The sequence below is a fragment of the Candoia aspera genome, chromosome 3 (genome assembly GCF_035149785.1).
Source record: "Candoia aspera isolate rCanAsp1 chromosome 3, rCanAsp1.hap2, whole genome shotgun sequence".
Lineage (NCBI taxonomy): Eukaryota > Metazoa > Chordata > Lepidosauria > Squamata > Boidae > Candoia > Candoia aspera.
This window is the reverse complement of record NC_086155.1, coordinates 138,785,053-138,791,310: the sequence shown is the minus strand read 5'-3', so window position 1 is coordinate 138,791,310 and position 6,258 is coordinate 138,785,053. Positions and strand designations below refer to the sequence as shown.

The 6,258-nt window shown below is 39.0% G+C and overlaps 1 protein-coding gene across 1 annotated transcript in view; it reads right to left on the bottom strand.

The window, feature by feature from the left end:
* Positions 1 to 6,258, bottom strand: part of PPP1R3G (protein phosphatase 1 regulatory subunit 3G) — a 1,059,979-nt gene that overhangs the window by 54,921 nt on the left and 998,800 nt on the right. The gene's annotated exons all lie outside the window — the stretch shown is intronic.

Below are 6,258 nucleotides of genomic sequence, written 5' to 3'. Positions count from 1 at the left end.
TACTAAGGATTGTTCATGTTGAGCAAATTGAACAAAGATGACAGTTCTGACAAATCAGTAGCTTTCACAGAGGTGGATAGATGTGTTTATCCCTCTCCATTGCTGAGGTTGGGACTCACAGCAACGGGAAACACAGCAAGGAACTGGTAAAGCAAATAAAGGTATGAGAGAGCTTACTTGCCTGGGCCCTGGGGAATGTGTGCATTGTCCATCCCTGAAATAAATAATGGCTCATGAGAAAATAGGACAAAATATTTACAGGTACCTTTTTTGGTGAAAAAACTGAATTTGTAAGATAGTTTCCTGTATTAAAAATAGTTATTATTAACCACATTAAAATGTAGAATTATTTATTTCTCCATTAGTAGAGAGCTTTCAGGGCAGAATATAAAAGCTACACATCCAGAATTTTGCATAGAATAGTAAGAAAGATCCACAAATTTAACTGAGTGCACATCACAGTAAGCTGAAATGTGGGTTCATTTGATTTTGCATTAATACGATCTGTCAATTCACCCTAAGCTGATCATTATTTAACCTAGGGCTGGGTGACATTTTGATGTCTGGGGGCAGTGAGGGATGTATTAGGCAAAACACATATGTAAAGTGGATAGAACTGTGGCACATGGACAGTGTCCTGTTTTAGAGGGTTTATAACAAATCTGTACAAAGCCTATGTTACATTTATATGAAATTTTCATGAGTTTCCTCTCAAAAAGGAGAAACTGGGCTGTCAGTTTCCTGGACAGAGGGATTTGGATGCTTTAGTCTCATTAAAATCCAATCAATTGTCCCATTAGTCTCATTAAAATCAATGCATTTATTGATTTTAATGCAATTTAATCTGGATTTATACCACTCTACACCAAACAATCTTGTTTCGTCAAATTTTTCTTGTTGCCTTAGCAGTGTTTCCACAGTGGAAAGCATCAGGCAAAAATCATAGTGTACTACTTAATTTGTTATTATACCAGAGTGAACGATTAAGCATCGTTTGTTAGGGTTGTACTTGTAGGATACTGGTTGAAACTTTAATTTATGGCTCATATAAAAAATTACATTTCCTTATTTAAGAGTATTTTTAGAACAGTCTCTTTTCCATCCTAAGTTCTTATCATTTCTGTATTTGACCTTTTTTGAACAACATTGGTAACTGTTCCATGTTCAAAATTACAGTATTTCCAATATTAATTTGAAGTTAATTGAGATAGTAATAGACATACAATTGCGCAAAAATTGCAGCTACTTTAAAGAATTATATACAAGTGCTGCTTTTACATCATTTTGGAACTGAGTCTGAAGTCCTACTGTGAAGTAACTATTTAAGATGGAGGAAGTGCTTGCTTATGGTGTTGTAAACCTGACATGCTCCTATCCCCAATACCGTTTTTTTACCCTGCACCCTGGCTAGGGGTCAGTATAACTTACTAGTCAGCTGAGTCTTTTGATCTGTTGACACTAGTAGTCTAATGGCCTTAAATGTTTAAACCTTTTCCAGATGATTCCTCTGGCTTTAATCACACAGATGTTACACAGTAATTTCATGCAGACCAGATGTTTTTCTTAAAGGGTGTGCTTGTACTGGGAAGAAATCAAACATTGTTAATAATTGTAATTTTGTCCCTATTAAGGTGTGTCCCTCTGAGCTACCATTTTAGTTCCAAAAGGGCTCCGTGGAATGAGATTATTTCACAGTATGAAGATTCTTAGTAATAGCGTATCCCACAAAGCTTCCCACAAGAATGTATATCTATTGTATGATTATCAGTGCTGCTTTTTGGTTCTCAGAATTAGCTACTAATGCCAAGCTACTGTCAAGAATGAAGAATGGTAATAAGATACCCACAGGATATGCCTTGTTTAATTCTGTGGAGCCTGACTTTGGATACAGTTTTACCAGGGATAAAACAGGTCCCATCCAAACCTCAATTTTGCATTTATTTGCTCCTTTATGCAGAGAAAGAGAATGATTTGCTCCATATCCTACTTGGTGTTAAGGAAAATTTTCTGGGGATGGGTTTTACTCAGCAGGTGGAACTTCCCCACTCAAATGACTTGCCTTCTAATGCCATCTGCCTCCGTAATGCCCTATATTCATATTGGACAACTTAATGCTTGAGCTAAATTAGGTTGTCCATTCCTAGAGTTGAATTTTCCCTCTAGGTGTACAAAGCAGATAACATTCCTGAAAAAGTTTATGTAATGTAATTACATGTGAAGGTTACCCCTAATTAAAACCAACTAATTTCATGTACAACTCAGTTCTATTAACCTATATAGATTGTGTTGATGGAAAAAGTTAACATTGTACTTCCCTGACAGTAGACCAGTACTTGTACAATAAAGTCAGGTCTCCAAACCAAGCTTGATGCCTGGTGACTTGATGAATATCCATGAAGTCATGGATATTCATGAAGTCCATATAGATTTGGCAACTATGCAAATACTTTTTCATTGATTTCTTTCAGGACTTTTTTTTTTAATTCCCCAGTCTAACCTACACCATGAAATACCAAGTACTAATAGGTCCAACTCTTCTTAGTCTGTAGGTTGAGTCATGGCAACTGGATTTCTTTCTTTTTGGTTGAAATGTTTGTCTGTAGGTTGAATCATGGCAATTGGATTTCTATCTTTTTGGTTGAAATGTTTCGCTGCTTGTCCCAGCAGCTTCTTCAGTCTGGGCAAAGGTTGGTAAGGGGACCCCATATATGTCTTTCAGGGTGGCTGCATTGTCCCTACACCTGAATGGCTTAATTGTGCCATGGAAGTGTGGATTGTCTTTGGGATGTCCTACTCCTAAACCCCTTCATCCCCAAGTGGATCGTTAAGAGTGGCCTTCCTGGTAAACTTGTGAAGTGGTCTTAATCTTCCTGGGGCTAATGAAGGGGCAGCAAGAAAAATGGGGGACAAGTTGTGTCTGAGGCCTCTGCCTCTATTGAGGGAAGGATTTTCCACTTGGGTTTCAACCAAAAAGAAAGAAATCCAGTTGCCATGACTCAACCTACAGACAATTCCACCTGGATGACTGAGAATCTTCATTGACAACTCTCCTTAGCTTTTTGGTATCATCCAACACTGAATAAAAATAATTCCAGAGACCATCCTTTTTCAACCTCATGCCTTTCAGATGTATTTGTGCCATAATTCCCATGACTGCGAATCCAGGACAACTGCTGACTGTGTTGGCTGAGGAGTATGGAAAACCAACATAACTGGAGGACACCAGGTCTGGGAAGGTTGTGGGCATTCTGAAAACAGGAAGGAAATGGGAAAAAGAATCTTGATCACCTTTTGCTGCAATTATTAGAAACAGTAAAGTATCAAGAGTTGCCACATGGTGGCGCTATCTAGAAGCAAACTTCAGTTCACAGAACCAAGTTAGAAAGCTAGAGCAGCCTGCAGTAGTGGACAGGATGACTTCCTCTGGCGTGGCAGAAGTGATTGGTTGGAATGACAGCGCCAGTAGCTGAAGGGCAATGAGCCATGCTACTTATTTTGGCTTAGGTTTCTTGAAGATAGAAACTTACTCAAATGTATGAGACATTTCTGAGATAATGAGGCTTAATATTGCAGACTAATTGCAAATGTATATATAATTATAGTAGTTACTTACCATACATTCAGGACTTGAACCTGTGCGCATCAATTTATTCTTAGACCTTTTTTTAACTCAATCTCTAAATGATCAAGAAAGCTACTGTTTTGTTTTAGATATGTGGGATATGCTGCCAGCCTGAGGCCTTACAAGTAGGAATCTACAAGAGAACACTTCTTTTATATATAGCTGCTTTTACCAGACAGCAGCTGGTTGCAGATTTTGGCAGAAAGAAAAGAGGATGGGGTTGGGTTTTTTTTTTTTTTGGTGGAGTGGGATGGAGACACACATACACACTTTGCTACAATGAAAGTATTCACAAATTTAGGCCTACCAGTTCCCAAACAGATGCTCACTTCATATGTAATACTGTATTGCCTTTCTATAGATGCATCCTCAATTGTAATCATTTTCCATTTGATTATTGTTCTGGCATCCACATGATCTGGTGGAGAGAGGTTAAGTAATTAAATCATTTTAACAGGTAATTTGAAATCACTCTTCTGTTGAATTTCTAATGCCACAAACAAGAATTTCCAAGGCCAACTTAAAAAATAAGTCATGCCATAAATTTTCCACATATCATTAGTATTAACTCTTAACTGAACCATATGTGGGGGTGGCCCTAAAGTGCATTTTAAAAACTCTCTTGGCTGCTGTTGTGGCTTCTTTTCCCTGAAAAATAGGTTGTTCCCCATTTTCCCCCCCACACTGCCACAATTTGTTTCAGATCCCAAATGTTGCTGTATATGTATTACACATACATTTATTAGAAACAACTTCCTTGAGACAGTATGGAATATTGCAAACTACTATTTATTTGATGCAGAATCTAGGTGTAGGTTCTTCGCTAAGAAAGAGGGCTGCAGTAACTGACAAGGACAGGCAGTGTACATGACAACAATTGCAATATAGTATACTAGGCAATAGTGATGTTAGAGGAAAACTCTGCCACACTCTGCCATTGATGGCTACTGCTTCTAACCCCATTATTCTCAAAATGACATTTGTTTGGAAGTCATGTTGCAGGAGAAGGAAGAACATACTAAACTCGTCAAACCTCAATTCTTGAACAAATTCTGTCATGTGGTTAGTCTCTGCAAAAAACAATAATGAAGATTTTTCTTTCTGTAATGTGTCTCAGCAATGAAGTATACCCTGGAAAAGGCCTTCTGAAAGACATAGAGGCTGTAGAGATGGCTACCCTATCTTGCCTTTAACCGTAATTCCTGCTCTACCACTATTTGCAGGCAGTTTACTTCTCCCCACCAAAAGTTCTGCAGGATAGGCAAAATAAATAGGATTTTTCCCCCTTATTCTTGCTCTTGCCTCTCAGCAAGGAGAGCGTGTGTCAGATGTGGAGTTATTCATAGAACTAGTTATTCAATGTCCACCATTCATGTTATACAGATTTGTTTCTCTTAATCTTGCCAGTTCTCCACAAGAACTCAAAAGTGGGCATCAGAAGCTTCACTGAACTGAAACAAAGGCAACCCACTGTGCTTTCCCTCTAAAAGCTTGTTGGGTTTAGTGAGGCTTATTATTAAATGGACATGTACTGCACCCTTTCCCAGCCACGAACCCTTCAGATGTGTTGAGTGACAATTCCCATCATCCTTTGATCAGCATGACCTTTCAACTGCTGGTTTTATTGTACGCTGCCCAGAGTCACCTTTTGTGAGAAGGGTGGCTATATAAAAGCAAATAAATTGATAACTAACTTTTCAACTGCTGTTAGGAATTATGGGAGTTGTCCACAGCTGGAGAGTAATAGGTTGAGGAATGCTGATGTACACCATTGGGTTTTCAGACAAAAGAGCCCAGGTTCTATGTCTGCACAAGATGAAGTCACCTATGCCTTTGGCTCCATTGATAAATCTGAACAATGACATCACTCTTTTACAAAAGGTTTGCTAGTCTGGATTCTTTTTTAAGTAAGAAAAATTGCTTTAGGTTTTTAAAACATTGTTCCAGTAGTGACTGTGGTACAAAGCTGGTATCCAACAACTTCTGCCACCCCAGAACATGTTAAAAGGACATCTACAGCAAATCAAAAAGGAGTTGCTCTTTGAATGGACCTGGCTAAGTGATCTGAGTCATTACAGCTAAAAAGGCCTGACCTACCTAGCAGCTATTACTGCAGTTGACCTCAGCTAGGGTGCAAGGGAGAAACTGTATTGTCTCAAAGATTAGGGACAAGGGCTAGGATGCAGTACATACCTGAACTTGGCTGATCTTAGAGACTAGATAGGGCTGGACCTGCTTAGTATTTGGAAGCCATACCATCTAACCCCAATATCCAGAGGCTAGTTTGGGAGGTTGAGAAAGCATCCTGGAAGACGACAATGGCAAACCACTCTAGCACTGTTGCCAAGAAAACTTTATGGGCGCATTAGGTGAGCTCACGATGAAGGACACTTTACAGGAGAAAGAGTGGCCCAGAACCAAAATCTTACTATATAGCAACAGGCAAATCCCACATTTTGCTCTCTACTCATCTAATTATCTCTGTTCCTTGAGCTGCTTGGATCAGCCTTGTGTCTGAACCAAAGCTTTAAGCATCTTACATGCATCTGTTCCATCTAATCCCCAATAACTGGGGCCTGTGTTTCAGAAAAGTGGGGGAGGGAAAATGGTGGTAGCATTCCCAAATATGCTGCCTT